The following is a 20,169-nucleotide window of genomic DNA, read 5'->3' on the forward strand; positions in this document are numbered from 1 at the left end:
TGCAACTCTTGCAATGAATAATAAAACATAATCTTTAAACATTTGCCAAAATGCAGTTCTCGGAAAACACTGTTCTAAACCTATTGCGAGCAGTTGTTACAGTAATTGAAATCTCTGTTAGAAACTTTAAAAAGGATGAATCTAATAGCAACAACTATGATGGGTTACTAATATAGGATTCTGCTTTGCCTTCTGGACAATGAAAGAAAGTTGATATGAAATCCAATAGAACAGGAGAGAAATTCTGGTTAATGGCATGAGGAAGTCTTTATAAAATAATTGCCTTGTTTCTACGGACGGATTTTGCAAGGCTACTTTGAAGCAAGGTAAGACATGCCTCACTATTTGAAGTAAAGTAAAACGTTCAGGTTTCAAACAATTAAACCACAGACAGAGCAATGAGACCGATATTACTACCAAATATATGGTAGTGAGAGGAAGCCCAGTGGCCGGCAGTGGGTGAAGATGGAACGAGATGGATTTTGACCGACATTCTGCTAATTTTCACATTGATTAACATTTCATCTCAATTCAGTTTGCAGTTCCCAAAACTACTATCTGTTACGAACAGAGTGGACTACGTTTTGTAGACTTTACCCATTGCCAAAGAAAAAAAACGATTATGTTGTGTTTAGGAGTGCAAAGGCTAATTGAGTAATTGCACACGAGCACTTCAAAGAGCATACGTTCCCTAACGGAAATGCTTACAAGCAAAAACTAAAGCAAGAAGCACCAGTGACTTGAACAATAAAAAAGTGGTCAGATGAAGCAGATGCTAAGCTACAGGACTGTTTTGCTAGCACAGACTGACATATGTTCTGGGATTCCTCCGATGGCATTGGAGTACACCACATCAGTCATTGGCTTCATCAATAAGTGCATCGATGACGTCATCCCCACAGTGACCGTACGTACATACCCCAACCGGAAGCCATGGCTTATAGGCAACATCTGCACTGAGCTAAAGGCTAGAGCTTACGCTTTCGAGGAGTGGAACTCTAACCCGGAAGCTGCTATGCCCTGCGAAAAACCGTCAGACAGGCAACGAGTCAATACAGGACTAAGATCGAATCGTACTACACCAGATCTGATGCTCGTCGGATGTGTCAGGGCTTGCAAACCATTAGACTACAAAGGAAAGCACAGCCAAGAGCTGCCCAGTGACATGAGCCTACCAGATGAGCTAAACTACTTCTATGCTCGCATCGAGGCAAATGACACTGAAACATGCAAGAGAGCACCAGCTGTTCTGGAAGACTGTGTGATCACGCCTACCTGTAGCAGTCACGTCTGTAGTCATGAAGTGCTTTGAAAGGCTGGTCATGGCTCACATCAACACCATTATCCTAGAAACCTTAAACCCACTCCAATTTGCATACCGTCCCAACAGATCTACAGATGATGCCATCTCTATTGCACTCCACACTGCCCTGTCCCACCTGAACAAAAGGAACACCTATGTGAGAATGCTACTCATTGACTACAGCTCAGTGTTCAACACCATAGTGTCCTCAAAGCTCATCAATAAGCTAAGGACCCTGGGACTAAACACCTCCCTCTGCAACTGGACTGGGCCGCTCCCAGGTGGTAAGGGTAGGAAACAATACATCCGCCACGCTGATCCTCAGCCCCCTCCTGTACTCCCTGTTCACTAAGTTGGCTGATGACACAACAGTGGTAGTCCTGATCACCGACAATGATGAGACAGCCTATAGGGAGGTCACAGACCTGACCGTGTGGTGCCAGGACAACAACCCCTCAATGTGATCAAGACAAAAGAGATGATTGTGGACTACAGGAAAAAGATGACTGAGCACGCCACCCTTCTCATTGACAGGTCTGCAGTGGAGCAGGTTGAGAGCTTCAAGTTCCTTGGTGTCCACATCACGAACAAACTAACATGGTCCAAGCACACCAACACAGTCATGAAGAGGGCACGACAAAACCTATTCCCCCTCGGGAGACTGAAAAGATTTGGCATGGGCACTAGAGGTCGACCGATTAATCGGAATGATCGATTAATTGGGGACGATTTCAAGTTTTCATAATTATTTTTGGACACCGATTTATTTATTTATTTAAGTCTTATTTTCAATGACAGCCTAGGAACGGTGGGTTAACTGCCTCGTTCAGGGGCAGAACGACAGATTTTCACCTTGTCATCTCGAGGGATCCAATCTTGCAACCTTACAGTTAACTAGTCCAACGCAATAACGACCTGCCTCGCCTGTTACGCGAATGCAGTAAGCCAAGGTAAGTTGTTAGCTAGCATTAAACTTATCTTATAAAAAACAATCAATCAATCATAATCACTAGTTAACTACACATGGTTGATGATATTACTAGATATGTCCTGCGTTGCATATAATCCGACTGAGCATACACGTATCTGACTGAGCGGTGGTAGGCAGAAGCAGGCACGTAAACATTCATTCAAACAGCACTTTCGTGCATTTTGCCAGTAGCTCTTCGTTATGCGTCAAGCATCGCATTGTTTATGAATTCAAGCATATCAACTCCCGAGATGAGGCTGGTGTAACCGAAGTGAAATGGCTAGCTAGTTAGCGCGCGCTAATAGTGTTTCAAACGTCACTCGCTCTGAGCCTTGGAGTGGTTGTTCCCCTTGCCCTGCATGGGTAATGCTGCTTTGAGGGTGGCTGTTGTCGTTGTGTTCCTGGTTCGAGCCCAGGGAGGAGCGAGGAGGGGGACAGAAGCTATACTGTTACACTGGCATTACTAAAGTGCCTATAAGAACATCCAATAGTCAAAGGTTAATGAAATACAAATGGTATAGAGGGAAATAATCCTATAATAACTACAACCTAAAACTTCTTACCTGGGAATATTGAAGACTCATGTTAAAAGGAACCACCAGCCTTCATATGTTCTCATGTTCTGAGCAAGGAACTTAAACGTTAGCTTTCTTACATGGCACATATCGCACTTTTATCTTCCTCTCCAACACTTTGTTTTTGCATTATTTAAACCAAATTGAACATGTTGCATTATCTATTTGAGGCTAAATTGATTTTATTGATGTATTATATTAAGTTAAAATAAGTGTTCATTCCGTATTGTTGTAATTGTCATTATTACAAATGAAAAAGTAAAGAAAATATAGTTTTTTTCCCCTAATTTATATTTTTTTATTTTTTATAAATCGGCCAATTAATCGGCATCGGCTTTTTTTTGGGGGGGGGGGGTCCTCCAATAATCGGTATCGGCGTTGAAAAATCATAATCGGTCGACCTCTAATGTGTACTCAGATCCTCAAAAGATTCTACAGCTGCACCATCGAGAGACTGGTTGCATCACTGCCTGGTATGGAAACAGCTTGGCCTCCCGACCTCAAGGCACTACAGAGGGTAGTGCGAACGGCCCAGTACATCACAAGCTTCCTGCCATCCAGGACCTTTATACAAGGCAGTGTCAGAGGAAGGCCCTAAAAATTGTCAAAGACTCCAGCCAACCTTGTCATAGACTGTTCTCTCTGCTACCGCACAGCAAGCGGTACCAGAGCGCCAAGTCTATGTCTAAAAGGCTTCTAAACAGCTTCTACCCCCAAGCCATAAGACTCCTGAACACCTAATCAAATGGCTACCCAGACTATTTGCATTGCCCCCCCTCTTACAACACTGCTACTCTCTGCTGTTATCATCTATGCATAGTCACTTTAATAACTCTACCCACATGTACATATTACCTCAGCTAACCAGTGTCCCTGCACTTTGACTCTGTACCGGTACCCCCTGGATAGTCTCACTGTTGTTATCTTACTGCTGCTCTTTAATTACTTGTCACTTTTATTTCTTGTTCTTATCATTTTTTTGTGGTTTTTTTTCTCCATTTTTTAAACTGCATTGTTGGTTAGGGGCTCGTAAGTAAGCATTTCACTGTAAAGTCTACACCTGTTGTATTCGGTGCATGTGACTAATAAAATTTGATTTGATCATTTGATTTTGATTTGAAATGTGCAAATGAATGCTGGAATGCGCCAATAGGATCTTTTGAGATTGAGAAATAAAATAGCTCCTTTTAAATTATGGCAACCAACTTTTCTTTTTTTTTTTTTTTACCCACGATTGCATTTAGAATTGTTATTTGTTGTGCTATGACTGAGTTTACAAAAGCAGGTTTCACTTCAGTAGCCTTCAGGCTTTGAGGAGCTACTCTTGTACAGTAGGGCAGATGGAAGACTATTCCACTCCTCAAACCAGGCTCTCTGTATGCTGTAGGCATGTGATAAATAAAATGCATGACGACTAACAAAAACACATATAGACCGATAAGCATGACTGATCAAATGTATTTTCTCCGGCTAACCGATTAACATTCCTAGAATCAATCTTAAATTCATGTGAGTTTAATGGTAATTCAATTTGCCCAGTATTTTTGTAAGGACATGCATGAATAGACTATTGGTTAATGAAACATTTGTGAGATGTCAAATGACAATAGCTGTATTATTATGACTAAGGCAGGGAGTGGGAAATACGCATGACATCTCTGTTTTGTATGCAACTGACAGGACTGCTGCATCATTTTAACTTGTCACAACACAAAGAAATCTAATCTAAAAATAATCCTCCACTGTTGTTGTGGACAAATTAATACTATCAATTTAGTTATTATTTTATGGAGGAACAATTTGGCTTGTTTAGGATGCATGTATCTTGTTGTTTGCGGTCTGAAAAACATTGCTAGATTAGGTGTCTGTTTTGTCAAGAATGAGGCTAGTGTATGCTATTGGACTATCCTACACTACCTTATAGAACGGCAGCAAAAAAAAAAGCCTCTATTTACATGTTGCTTATGAATGCATTTTACTACTTTTGGATTATAATTGGATTTTAAGGCTTGTATGAATGTCCTGCTTAATATAATGTTTGCGTCATCATTGCAAATCAAATGCATTACACCTAAGAAACATTTAAAATGGCTAGCTTTTGCTAAAGCCTATATCAATGAGCGTTAGCATTCTAGCTAACAACGGCTGCATCCAAAATAGTTATTTTGCAAAGATCACAAACAAAAATAATCTTAGCGACTGTTCTAGCAAGAATCAAAACATAATTGTAAGCGTATGATAGCCCAAAAAGGTTTTTGTTTAGAAGTAATAAAAAATTAAATCTAGGCTATGTTGAATGGACGCAGATGGAGATGGCTTTCCCTACTGCTGCCAAGAGTCGTGCACATTTATCCATGACGTCAGTGTGTTATGTACTGGAAAATGGTCTATAGGCACATAGCCTACACCTCTTGGAAAGCCACAGGAAAGAAAGTAGCATTAGCATACACAGCCTAGAGTGTAGCCTGTGAGGCCTAATCTACTTGCCAGCTGATCGGAGACAAACCCAATCAGCGCTGGGTTCACCCCCCTTGCCTTTACTCTCCCTGAGCCCATACAGCACAATGGAGCTACAGTGCAGCCCAACACTGTCTGTGTGTCACAGTCAGCTGAGTACACTACTGGGCTGCATCATCATTGCCACTTTCTGCTCCACTCCCTACGGAGGGCTTTTAGTTCTCTCTTAAAGCTGCGATAGCTAACTTTTTGGGTGACCCGAACAAATTCACATAGAAATGTGTTTTAGATCTTTCATTCTTATCAAAAGCAAGTCTAAGAAGCAGTGGATTTGTTCTATGTGCACTAGCCAATTGAGCATTAGCCAATACAAAAATGTATTATCTGCATCAAACCAATACTCCAAATACTAGAACCCAGGCACATTTAGGCCTATGTACACTCATTATTACTGTACTAACTGCTGTTTACGCACAGTAACCTGCCCTGGACAAAGCAAAGCAAACTTTTGTTTCTGGCACTCAGATAGGCCTAACAATAAACAGTGAATTAAGGGAGCTATAGAGTGTAGGCCTCCTTCTGTGTCAACCCTTACACATGTTTAGGCTACATGTGATAATATGTGGCGTGCTTATGCTTAAATATGCTCTGGATTGTCTCGCTCATTGTGGCCACTTAATTGAAAATAAGAAGAATTTGGCTTTGTGAATGTGTAACAGTCAAGCTGTAGTAGAGAGAGGGAGGGGGAGAGAAATGTAGTGAGAGACAGATGTTCTCTAAAGTGGGTCAGAGGCAGAATGGGGAGGCAGAGTGCACAGATGTGAGTTACATTTGTCAGACTGTCATATCAAATGCTATGCAAACTGACAAATGTTACAGCTATTTTAGAAAGTCAACAAAATCTTGCGAATTGCATACCAAGAATGGGTTTTTGGCTGATATTAAATGGGATATCACATACTTTTCAAAATGTGGAGCTACTTAAAAAAATAGTAGCTTTTTAATTGTGGCCATCTAGAATTGTTGGGCTTATAAAAGCACATTTCACTACAGCAGCAATGAGCTGAGCTCTAGCAAGGATGTGATACTCCCCTCAAAATAGGCTCTGTATGCTGTGCATGTGTAATAAATAAAATACAAAACGGCTAAGGAAAATACACACGGGCCAATTTAATTCCACAAAATTATGCAAATTATTCTAATGTCAACCCCATTCAGCATGTATAGCCAGATGAGAGTTGTCTCTCTGGTGGTAGCTTAAGCTACTTTTATTCCGGTAAAAAAAAAAAAAAAATTCAACAGCGCATTTGATAAAAATAACCTAGCAAATTAGATTGGTTGTCACTCAACTAATACGGCCAAATATTGCGTAAGCCATTTTACAAAGATTTGAATTCTGAAGGTGCCACGCAGATGTGCCAGATCAGGAATAGGCCTATCCTTCGTTGGTCAGAACGCGAAGCTTCGCACAGAGCGCAGTTTCAGTGGTTCAACCTTCTGGGAGTGTTCTGAAGTGTACTGTACTGAAGTTGGCTCTGCCTGGAGTACCCCTGAAATACCCCCTCGTGTGCATTTTACCAGTAAGCCTATGGTCGCCTGAGTCTTCAAGTACCCCCCCATTTATGTAGTTTAGTCCATAAATAATATTGTTCTGTACCATGTATTATGTCATGTTTCATGTGGAACCCAGGATGAGTAACTGCTGCTTTTGCAGCGACTAATGGGGATCCTAATAAATACCAATACCCCCGTGGATAGGACAAATAGCCCAAGGGGTCCTAGTATACCTGGTTGGGAACCACTGGACTATGTATAGGCCAGACATTGTATAGGCCTATCCTATGTTTTCTGACAAAAACAAAAAAAAAGCACACTTGTGTGACTCATAAAGGAGACTTGTCTGTAGCACTGTACTTCTCATTTCCCACCAATGTGATGGGCTGACACTTAAGTAGCTCTCTGTAGCCCTGGATGTCCATCCATCTGTAGTAAGCACAACACAGGGTACATTGGCCAATTCATTGATACCTTTAGCTTGCTTATATAGAGCGGTTACTACCATTTTGTGGAAATGGGTGCCAGAGGGCGAAGCTTAATGTGGCTCGACCACTTTCATAAAGTGCTGAAACCCCTACACATTTCTACTACCGGGAATGGGGGCATATCTCCTGTAATTTATTTGGTCCGGTCAGTCAGCTGTGAAGGGCTGCTTGAATGCATTGCCGTCTTGCTCTGGTGGTAGGAAAAGTGAGGTGATGTCGGCGTAAATGTGTCAACATGTGCGAGGTGTCGGCAGCTGCATAGGCTATTCTGGTTGGGCAGTGGTGACGTACTCTCTGTCCGTCGCCCTTATAACCTACTGGGAAGCCAAATTAGTTCCCGGCTGCAGCTCTCAAAAGTAGTTTAAAATGCGCCAATTAAGATTTAATTTGGATTACAATGTGTGCATAGGCTCTAGTTGTTTTAACGTAATAGCCTTAATAGCTTTTTCAGCTCAGGATAGGCCTCACCAAGCCATTACACAATTACAGACAGACAACATGAACAACTACAGGTGATCTAGTAAAAAAACATAGAATTCACAAGAGTATAACAAAATCATAAAACTGCTAATTAAAAACATTGACAGGTCAGGGAATCAGCCTCAAAATCCTTCATCAATGATTTAAAAACACCAATCGGGACAAGTTCTTCCAGGGGTGTAAAGATACACAAATTCGTACAGTTCAGTACGGGGATCTCGGTTCGGTCCGCACTGTAAACCTGAATTAATAGATTAAAAACAGTAGGTTTATAGGCTATGCCTACGCAGCATTGTATGCCCAAGGCATACAATGAGCCCTTCCTGGTTAAATAAATGTAAAAAATAAAAAAACATATATTATTTAGTGGCATACAATGCAGCGTTTAAAAAAAAACATCTTTTTTTTTATTTATTTATTTTATTATTTTTTTTAATCGGCAGATCGGGCAGCCAAAAATGTACAATTGTTATGAAAACTTGAAATCGGCCCTAATTAATCGTCCATTCCGATTAATCGGTCGACCTCTACCCTTAACACGGCCACCCTCCCGCAGCAACAAGAAAATAGCATTAATGCCATGGTTTTAGGACATCCTCCGAGTGAGTTTGGGAGATGGAGGTATGAGGTTGCCATTCACACCAGCAAACCAGACATCAACAGAAACTGTCCAACTGACATTCTCTTGACTGTGGGACAGTAGCAGTAGACCTATAGGGTTTACTCAATGCCTTGTCTTGTGAGTTTATGCAGGCTGTTAGGTGTATGCAGGCTTTGGTCCACTTCGAGCCTAGCATTAGCCTATAACACCTGTTTTTACTAATCATTGAGACCTAGTGCTGGAGCAAAATCCCCCCCACACAGCTCAGAGGGACAAGGAGCAAAAATAAACTCATGGTGTCTCCCTATAGATCAGTAGTAGTTTGTGACAATACCACACAACCCTGTGAAAATAGAGATAAAAAGCATTCTCTGGGGCCATTAATCCAGACTGTTTTTTGATGTATTGAGCGAAGGGCAGATGGATAGGGAATCAGTCAAAGGGCTGACGGTGAACACGACACTGTCAAAGCCAAATGGACTGATATAGGCCCCATCTTCTAGAGAAGCCACTGGGGGAACAGTCACTTTGCTGTGTCACAGCAGTAAGGGCTCAGATACATTAGCAGTCCAAAAGGCCAGCCCCCACTCCCCATTGATGATGAAAGGGGTTTCAGTGTAATATCTGAAGTGAATTAGATTAAAGAGAGACAGGGAATAAGAGAGCATGCTTGAGCTTATTCTCAGGATGCAGATGAAAATCAAACTGTTCCAAAACTGCCGTCACTGGCAGCAGCTAAATGGGTGATATATAAAGCACCCAATATAGAGCCCTTTAAAATTCCCATCCCAATTTCCACAAATGTGGGTAATCAATGAAGGTCAATCTAAGGACACTGGAGTCATGCTCCACTACACATCGATTCCTCATGACAGTAACCGAGTCACCTATTGAGCCTTAAACAGGGTAGATTCGGCTACACAGCCTCAGAGGCATCATATTGAATATATGTCCTTTTCTTTTCAAGATTATATCGTTCTAAATTATTGTTGTTTCCAAGTGGCATGTAATACACAATACAAAACCAATAACTTACCCATGGGTACGGCCTAGGTTTCATGAGGTGCTTTCTTCTTACTCACCAACATAAAATGATCTACAGAATATCTGATGCTCAGTCTGTACCAAGAACATGTGATATACGCATGGCTATACAGTCAGGCAGTGAATATACAGTAGCACTCGAGAGACCGGGCTCTCTACATCTTAATGGAAACATTCCATAGCACTTTCACACACACTTAGTCCTGAAGCATTGCCCTGGTGGAATGGATTTGAAGGATGCATCTAAATATTTCCTTTCCGGGGGGACGGATCAGACCATTGTGAAGCAAAAGAGGGCTCCATGGAAAATGCCATGAATACCTACTACTATTAACGTATTTATCGACCTGGCCAAGGCTTTCGATTCTGTCAATCACCACATTCTTCTTGGCAGACTCAACAGCCTTGGCTTCTCAATTGATTGCCTCGCCTAGTTTACCAACTTCTTCGCTGATAGAGTTTAGTGTGTCAAATCGAAGGGCCTGTTGTCCAAACCTCTGGCAGTCTCTGTGGGTGCCACAGGGTTTAATTCTTCAGCCGACTCACTTCTCTGTATACATCAATGATGTCGCTCTTGCTGCTGGTGATTCAATGATCCACCTCTACGCAGACGACACCATTCTGTATACTTCTGGCCCCTCTTTGGACACTGTCTTAACTAACCTCCAGACGAGCTTCAATGCCATACAACTCTCCTTCCGTGGCCTCCAACTGCTCTTAAATGCAAGTAAAACTAAATGCAAGCTATTCAATCGATCACTTGGAATACGTGGACAACTACAATTATCTAGGTGTCTGGTTAGACTGTAAACTCTCCTTCCAGACTCACATTAAGCATCTCCAATCCAAAATTAAATCTAGAATCGGCTTCCTCTATCGCAACAAAGCATCCTTCACTCATGCTGCCAAACATACCCTTGTATAACTGACCATCCTACCGATTCTCAACTTTGGCGATGTCATCTATTAAATAGCCTCCAACACTCTACTCACCAAATTGGACGCAGTCTATCACAGTGCCATCCATTTGGTCAAAGCACTGTGATAGACTGCATCCCCAAAGCCCATTGTTTAGCCCCGGTCCGCTAACTGCTAACTTGTTTAGCCCTGGCCAACTAACTGTTAGCTTGTTAGCACAGGCCTGCTAACCGTCTGAATCGCCGCGTCCCAAACACTCACTGGACCCATCTCTCATGTTGTTTATACCTTCCGGTAACCTGCCTCACCCAATGTGATACGGAATCGCTATTATTTTACATTTTTAGAACGCACTCAAGAATCTCCAGAAGCTAACCAGCTAACTAGCTACAAGCTATTTAGTCATTGTTAGCCACTGCTAGCGGCTTTTACCTTTTGCACAGCCAGACAGTTTTTTAAAACCTGGATAACACTCGCCAGTCCAGCTTCCCTGCCCCATCCACCACTGCCCCCCTGGACACTGATCACTTGGCTACATAGCTGATGCATGCTGGACTGTCCATTAATCACGGTACTCCATTCTGCTTGTTTATGTTTTGTCTGTCGGCCCCAGCCGCACTCAGGCTCTGTGTGTAGTTAATGCGACCCTCCCTGCCTAGTCAACGCCATTTTACCTGCTGTTGTTGTGCTAGCTGATTAGCTGTTGTTGTCTCACCTACTGTTTTAGCTACTGTTTTAGCTAGCTCTCCCAATTCAACACCTGTGATTACTGTATGCCTCGCTGTACATCTCTCTCAAATGTCAATATGCCTTGTGTACTGTTGTTCAGGTTAGTTATCATTGTTTTAGTTTACAATGGAACCCCTAGTTCCACTCTTCATACCCCTGATACCTCCTTTGTCCCACCTCCCACACAAATTCTGAGATTTCCATACCCAACTATAACATCTTACGTCAAGATAGAACTGCCAAAGGGGGAGGAGTTGCAATCTACTGCAGAGATAGCCTGCAAAGTAATGTCATACTTTCCAGGTCCATACCCAAACAGTTCGAACTACTAATTTTGAAAATTACTCTCTCCAGAAATAAGTCTCTCACTGTTTCCGCCTGCTACCGAGGGGGTCAGCACCCAGCTGTGCCCTGGACACCATTTGTGAATTGATCGCCCCCCATCTAGCTTCAGAGTTTGTTCTGTTAGGTGACCTAAACTGGGATATGCTTAACACCCCGGCAGTCCTACAATCTAAGCCAGATGCCCTCAATCTCACACAAATCATCAAGGAACCCACCAGGTACAACCCTAAATCTTTAAACAAGGGCACCCTCATAGACGTCATCCTGACCAACTGGCCCTCCAAATACACCTCCGCTGTCTTCAACCAGGATCTCAGCGATCACTGCCTCATTGCCTGTATCCTCTACGGAGCCGCAGTCAAACGACCACCCCTCATCACTGTCAAACGCTCCCTAAAACACTTCTGTGAGCAGGCCTTTCTAATCGACCTGGCCCGGGTATCCTGGAAGGACATTGACCTCATCCCGTCAGTTGAGGATGCCTGGTCATTCTTTAAAAGTAACTTCCTCACCATTTTAGATAAGCATGCTCCGTTCAAAAAATGCAGAACTAAGAACAGATATAGCCCTTGGTTCACTCCAGACCTGACTGCTCTCGACCAGCACAAAAACATCCTGTGGCGGACTGCAATAGCATCGAATAGTCCCCACGATAAGCAACTGTTCAGGGAAGTCAGGAACCAATACACGCAGTCAGGAAAGCTAAGGCCAGCTTCTTCAGGCAGAAGTTTGCATCCTGTAGCTCCAACTCCAAAAGGTTCTGGGACACTGAAGTCCATGGAGAAAAAGAGCACCTCCTCCCAGCTGCCCACTGCACTGAGGCTAGGTAACACGGTCACCACCGATAAATCCATGATTATCGAAAACTTCAACAAGCATTTCTCAACGGCTGGCCGTGCCTTCCGCCTGGCTACTCCAACCTCGGCCAACAGCTCCCCCCCCGCAGCTACTCGCCCAAGCCTCTCCAGGTTCTCCTTTACCCAAATCCAGATAGCAGATGTTCTGAAAGAGCTGCAAAACCTGGACCCGTACAAATCAGCTGGGCTTGACAATCTGGACCCTCTATTTCTGAAACTATCCGCCGCCATTGTCGCAACCCCTATTACCAGCCTGTTCAACCTCTCTTTCATATCGTCTGAGATCCCCAAGGATTGGAAAGCTGCCGCAGTCATCCCCCTCTTCAATGGGGGGGAAACCCTGGACCCAAACTGTTACAGACCTATATCCATCCTGCCCTGCCTATCTAAGGTCTTCGAAAGCCAAGTCAACAAACAGGTCACTGACCATCTCGAATCCCACCGTATCTTCTCCGCTGTGCAATCTGGTTTCCGAGCCGGTCACGGGTGCACCTCAGCCACGCTCAAAGTACTAAGCGATATCATAACCGCCATCGATAAAAGACAGTACTGTGCAGCAGTCTTCATCGACCTTGCCAAGGCTTTCGACTCGGTCAATCACCATATTCTTATCGGCAGACTCAGTAGCCTCGGTTTTTCGGATGACTGCCTTGCCTGGTTCACCAATTACTTTGCAGACAGAGTTCAGTGTGTCAAATCGGAGGGCATGCTGTCCGGTCCTTTGGCAGTCTCTATGGGGGTGCCACAGGGCTCAATCCTCGGGTCGACTCTTTTTTCTGTATATATCAATGATGTTGCTCTTGCTGCGGGCGATTCCCTGATCCACCTCTACGCAGACGACACCATTCTATATACTTCCGGCCCGTACTTGGACACTGTGCTATCTAACCTCCAAACTAGCTTCAATGCCATACAACACTCCTTCCGTGGCCTCCAACTGCTCTTAAACGCTAGTAAAACCAAATGCATGCTTTTCAACCGTTCGCTGCCTGCACCGGCACGCCTGACCAGCATCACCACCCTGGATGGTTCCAACCTTGAATATGTGGACATCTATAAGTACCTAGGTGTCTGGCTAGACTGTAAACTCTCCTTCCAGACTTATATCAAACATCTCCAATCGAAAATCAAATCAAGAGTCAGCTTTTTATTCCGCAACAAAGCCTCCTTCACTCACGCTGCCAAACGTACCCTAGTAAAACTGACTATCCTACCGATCCTCGACTTCGGCGATGTCATCTACAAAATTGCTTCCAACACTCTACTCAGCAAACTGGATGCAGTTTATCACAGTGACATCCGTTTTGTCACTAAAGCACCTTATACCACCCACCACTGCGACTTGTATGCTCTAGTCGGCTGGCCCTCGCTACATATTCGTCGCCAGACCCACTGGCTCCAGGTCATCTACAAGTCCATGCTAGGAAAAGCTCCGCCTTATCTCAGTTCACTGGTCACGATGGCAACACCCATCCGTAGCACGCGCTCCAGCAGGTGTATCTCACTGATTATCCCTAAAGCCAACACCTCATTTGGCCGCCTTTCGTTCCAGTTCTCTGCTGCCTGTGACTGGAACGAATTGCATAAATCGCTGAAGTTCATCTGCTATCTGAGCAGCTAACCGATCGCTGCAGCTGTACATAGTCTATCGGTAAATAGCCCATCCATTTTTACCCCATAGTTTTTATTCATTTACTTTTCTGCTCTTTTGCACACCAATATCTCTACCTGTACATGACCATCTGATCATATATCACTCCAGTGTTAATCTGCAAAATTGTAATTATTCGCCAACCTCATGCCTTTTGCACACAATGTATATAGACTCCCCCCTTTTTTTTCCTACTGTGTTATTGACTTGTTAATTGTTTACTCCATGTGTAACTCTGTGTTGTCTGTTCACACTGCTATGCTTTATCTTGGCCAGGTCGCAGTTGCAAATGAGAACTTGTTCTCAACTAGCCTACCTGGTTAAATAAAGGTGAAATAAATAAATAAAATACTACCCACCACTGCGACCTGTACGTTCTCGTTGGTTGGCCCTCGCTTCATACTCGTCGCCAAACCCACTGGCTACAGGTTATCTACAAGTCTCTGCTAGGTAAAGCCCTGCCTTATCTCAGCTCAATGGTCACCATAGCAGCACCCACTCGTAGCACGCGCTAAAGCCAATTCCTCCTTTGGTCGCCTTTCCTTCCAGTTCTCTGCTGCCAATGACTGGAACGAACTGCAAAAAAATATCTGAAGCTGGAGACTACACAGGAAAATACACAGGGTGCGCTTACAACATTGTCAGTGACATAACATAGTCTTGTTTTTAGTGTCTAGTAGGGCAGGGCGATATGGCCTGAAAATCATCTCAAACTTATTCACAATATACATCTCAGTTTTTTAAATGTTCTCTCTAAATAAGCTTTGTTGTACAATTCACTAATGATGACTATCTTATTGTAGTAGGCATTATAGAAAATAAACACAGGTCTCAAACAAATCTCTGAACAAAAATATAAAACACAATATGCAACAATTTAAAAGATTTTACTGAGTTACAGTTCATATAAGGAAATCAGTCAAGACAATTAATTACCCACCCTCCCTCAGACGATCCCGCAGGTGAAGCAGCCGTATTTGGAGGTTCTGGGGCGTGGTTACACATGGTCTGCAGTTGCAAGACTGGTTGCCAAATTCTATGAAACGACATTGGAGGCGACTTATGGTAGAGAAGTGAACAAACAATTCTCTGGCAACAGCTTTGGTGGACATCCCTGCAGTCAGCATGCCCTACTAGACACTGCACACTCTTTCAACTTGAGACTTCTGTGGTCTTGTGTTGTTTGATAAAACTGCAATTTTTTTAGTGGTCTTTTGTCCCTAGCACAAGTTGTGCACCTGTGTAATGATCATGCCGTTTAATCAGCTTCTTGATATGCCACATCTGTCAGGTGGATGGATTATCTTGGCAAAGGAGAAATGCTCACTAACAGGGATGTAAACAAATTTGTGCACAAAATTATACTTCAGCTCATGAAACGTGGAACCAACACGTTACATGTTCCGTTTATATTTTTGTTCAGTATATTTCAAGTTTAGCCAACTCAGATTGATTTGCTAGCTAACAAAGTAGAACATTTTAATTGTTAAGAATATAATAATATAATAATATATGCCATTTAGCAGACGCTTTTATCCAAAGCGACTTACAGTCATGTGTGCATACATTCTACGTATGGGTGGTCCCGGGAATCGAACCCACTACCCTGGCGTTACAAGCGCCATGCTCTACCAACTGAGCTACAGAAGAACACGCCCCTTCTGTCTGTCTCCAACTGTTTGAACAGCATGCTAGCCTGTCCATGATGTTGATATATCGCCCAGGCCTTGCTTCATCGATAGTCCTATTTTGGAAGTGTCCTTTGATGTTCTTCTAAGTTGTTTTGCAACGTGCCTATTGCTTGACATGCATGGGTCGTTAGAGAAATACAGGCCATCACTAGTTCTTTGCGATCGAGCATACAATATAATCTTCCTAAAAAATTGGAAATGTGCGAGCCTGCCAAAACTAGCCTAAACTGTTCACGATACCAGTAGTATGCTAAACTTTGGTGGCACAAGAAAAAAAAAGGACAATCTGAGTCTGGTAAAATAATCAGTGTTACTGTGTAGGCTTTGAAGTAGGTGTATGTAGCAGCCTTATTTGAATTTGTTCAATGTCTCAATTAATTTCATAAACTACATTAGATAAACAGTGCATTCGGAAAGTATTCAGACCCTTTGACTTTTTCCATATTTTGTTACGTTACAGCCGTATTCTGAAAATGATTATTTTCCCCCCTTATCAATCTACACATAATACCCCATAATGACAAAGGAAAAACAGGTCGACATTTTTGCAAATGTATAAAATACAAAAAAACTGAAATATCACATTTACATAAGCATTCAGACCCTTTACTCAGTACTTTGTTGAAGCACCTCTGGCAGCGATTACAGCCTCGAGTCTTCTTGGGTATGACACTACAAGCTTGGCACACCTGTATTTGGGGAGTTTCTCCCATTCTTCTCTGCAGATTCTCTCAAGCTGTCAGGTTGAATGGGGAGTGTTGTTGCACAGCTATTTTCAGGTCTCTCCAGTCTTTTACCCACAGAGTATCAGCCCTGGTGCACTGTCTCTCATTCTATTCTTTATTTTTCTATGCTTATTCAAATTAAGGGTGAGAAGAGCAAATCAGAGGTGAGGAACACCTGATGCTGTGCTGACTTCTCTCACTTGGATGCTCTCCGTGTTTCCCGGCCTCTGAACCACCTTACCCTGAAGAGTTGCCCCTGATCATAGATATAGGATTGTACACAATCCCGATTGAACTCCCTCTCCCACACACCCAGGCACACAATATCAATTTTATATAAATGACTTGTTACACTGAACAAAAATATAAACACATGTAAAGTGTTGGTCCCATGTTTCATGAGCTGAAATAAAATACCCCAGAATGTTCCATATGCACAAAAAGCTTCTTTCAAATTTCACACACAAATTTGTCTAAATCTGTTAGTGAGCATTTCTCCTTTGCCTAAATAATCCATCCACCTGACAGGTGTGCCATGTCAAGAAGCTGATTAAACAGCATGATCATTACTCGGATGCACCTTGTGCTGGGGACAAAAGGCCACTCAAATGTGCACAACACAAGGCCTCAGATGCAATTGGCATGCAATTGACGGCAGGATTGTCCACCAGAGAATTTATTGTTCATTTCTCTACCATAAACTGCCTCCAACAATTTCATTCAGAGAATTTGTCAGTATGTCTTACCGGCCAACCGCTGACCATTTGTATGGCATCGTGTGGGTGAGAGATTTTCTGATGTCAGCGTTGTGAACAGAGTGCCCAATGGTGGAGGTGGGGTTATGTTATTTGTTGTTAAATGTTACTTTATGTGAACATGTATTGTTGTTCTTACATTTAAATGTAATATCTGCTTTGTGTTTTCCTTTTAGCCATGGAAAAATTAACACAGAATCGTCCCAGATTGTTGTTTTGGTTACATGCGTCTTTGGCTATCATATTATACTAACCAAAATGCAAATAGCCTACTTCCTTTATAGCAAGGCATGGTTAAAAGGAATCAATACAACCAACAAGATCAATCAAAAACCACTCGAAAGGATCGCTCGTCTGCTGCTGTATGTCAATCAAATGTATTTATAAAGCCTTTTTACATCAGCAGATATCACAAAGTGCTTAAACAGATACCCAGCCTAAAACCCCAAAGAGCAAGCAATGCAGATGTAGAAGCATGGTGCCTAGGTAAAACTCCCGAGAAAGTGGAATCAGGCTCTGATGGGTGGCCAGTCCTATTCTGGCTGTGCCTGGTGGAGATTATAAGAGTACATAGCAATTAAGGCCAGATTGTTCTTCAAGATGTTCAAAGATGACAAGCAAGGTCAAATAATAATTACAGTGGTTATAGAGGGTGCAATATGTCAGCACCTCAAGAGTAAATGTCAGTTGGCTTTTCGTAGCGGAGCATTCAGAGGTCGAGACAGCAGGTGTGGTAAAGAGACTACCTGTAAGAGGATGGCAACCCCACTGGCAAGATCTTTATGGGATGGCATTTTCCCCAGTTGTCACACAATAATGAACAGCTCAGGTTGTCAGGTCAACAGGTTCACCTTTGGATAGTTATAATAACCTGGAGGTGCAGAGTTGTGAAATTGATCATCCACAGTGAAGATGAGCCTACCAAGTGCCTCGAACCTATCCTGTTAGATTCCTCACCTGCTAATTCTCTAGGCTCACTAGCCACAAAAGTAACAAACCAGTAATGTTGCATTTTCTTTTTTCTTACTCCATAGACCTAAGCATAGGATGGCTCACAGGTAAAGCTAGTAACAGTCTATTTAACCAGGGTAAATACAAAAAGGTTAACAAATAATGATAGAATTTTCACCACCCACTAAGATCCCAGTCATTGCAGGGTTCTAATCATTCTAGCTAGGTAGCTAGTGAGAATGCCATTAGATACGTTCTTATCACCTTCAGTTACATCCGTCGCGAGATTAGCCTCACTGTCTCGGGTCAATAACACAGGATCAAAGCCAACTGATTGAAGTTAGCTAGTTTGGATACTAGATAGCTAATCGTATTAACAAAGGTAAAAGTTAACTAAATGAAAATGCCGAGTACAGCACGACATCGGTCCTCGAATACGAACTGAAGGTGTGCGACACAGGAAGCGATGAACAACAATATATTTCCGCATTATACAGATTGTTTAGAGGCACGAGTCCTGTTTATTGACAATGTCAGATAATTAATTGGGCTGTAGGTTGGTAGCCTTCTAGCTAGCTATTAAAGTACCTAATGTCAGATAGCTTAACGTTAACGGAAAGTAAGCAGTAGCTACATTAACGTTAATGACGTTCCAGTGTAAGAAAACAAAACAAGTAAAACGAGTCACGTAAATTGCCAGATTGTGATATTGCCACTTGTAAAACCAAACTATCTAGTTTGCTTCACCACAATAACCAACCAACGAAACTGCATTAGTAATTATTAGTTAGCCAACTCCATTCGTAAGGAAATCCACCTGTAAAGAGTGCAAGTTAGCCCCCCCCGGCTAGCGACGCGACTGGGTAACTAGCTAACGCGTTTGCTCATGACCACACACACTAGCCAACTGCTACCTATATAGCTACAGTGATAACGAGTGTCGTTAGACTTCACTTACCATACAACGGTGTCGATTTAGTTTCTCATTTGATATATAGTCCGAAAATTGTTAAATCCACCAACGTTTTAAACTGTATAAATTCGCTGGCCGACAAGGTTTGTTTCTTCCAAGCATCCACTTAAATTACACCTAGCTAGCTAGCTGGCTAGCTAATCAGTCAGACGCATTCTTTCGCGAGACCAATCCCCTCAAAAGTTCTTTACTGTTCAGAGTTTGCGTCTCGCTAAAAAGTGTCCAGTCAGACAATACATAAACAAAAAGCGATCACTAAAATAAACGGGGGAAAGAGTTATCAAAATAATAACTGTATTTGGGTAAAAAAAAAATAAACGAACATTAAAACTAAAAAGGAATCCAAAATGTCCACAACAGCCAAGGAAATACAGAAGGCAAAAGAAAAAAAATCAGCCAAAGCAGAATCCTTTCTTCAGAAGAACGCCGCACCCAAATGTTTTCAGTCCTAATCTCTTGTTATTTTTGTCATTCAAAAATGTATGCACACATCTCGTTTGTAGCAAGAACACAGAGTTGGCCAGTCTACCGAGCCAACACCAGTGTATGCGGCTGTATCTTTGGCCCAAGTACGGCGACAACCTTGCATCTGAGTGCACTTACCTGATAGGCATGTTAATATAACCAATGAAAATGGTGTTTGTCGTTTGTAAATGATGTTCACCAATACGGTTTGTGGAGAGGTAGGACATATTTTAGTTGATTATTTGCTGCTATATTGATACTCACAATTATTTGGAAGGTTATTTTAACAACAGAAAATAATGTACATTTGGTATTGTGTGAACAAGACTTGTTTTAGCAACAGTGACGTGACATAGGGTACATTCACTCACAGTGGAATAATCTCTATTGGGCATCCTCTCGCCTAGCCTCCTTCTCAAAACCCATTGGAGGAGAAGATCAGAGGGGCGGTACCTCTGTCTTTCTCATCCAATGGGTTATGAGAAGTAGGCGCTGAAAGGACACGATAAAATTTCAATTGAGATTATCCCAGAGTAAAGTGATGGTGGTGATGGAATGTCACAATAATAATTTGACGCATGATCTTGATTTTCCTCCCTTCCTTGACGTAATCACTATACCATTTCAATAGATTAAA

At 42.5% G+C, this 20,169-nt stretch overlaps 1 protein-coding gene across 6 annotated transcripts in view; it reads right to left on the reverse strand.

Moving 5' to 3' along the window:
- Positions 1-19,642, reverse strand: part of LOC118387449 (erbin-like) — a 135,601-nt gene extending 115,959 nt beyond the window's left edge. For 4 of the 6 annotated variants that reach the window (XM_035775825.1, XM_035775826.1, XM_035775821.1 and 1 more), the window contains exon 1: positions 19,053-19,642. The gene's annotated coding sequence lies outside the window, so the exon portion shown is untranslated. Of the gene's footprint in view, positions 1-14,912; positions 15,164-17,889; positions 18,015-19,052 lie in introns of those variants that run through there. The other 2 variants (XM_035775823.1, XM_035775824.2) reach the window with 2 other exon arrangements.
- Between the last annotated feature and the right edge of the window lie 527 nt (positions 19,643-20,169).

Source organism: Oncorhynchus keta, chromosome 9, assembly GCF_023373465.1.
Source record: "Oncorhynchus keta strain PuntledgeMale-10-30-2019 chromosome 9, Oket_V2, whole genome shotgun sequence".
NCBI classification, from domain to species: domain Eukaryota; kingdom Metazoa; phylum Chordata; class Actinopteri; order Salmoniformes; family Salmonidae; genus Oncorhynchus; species Oncorhynchus keta.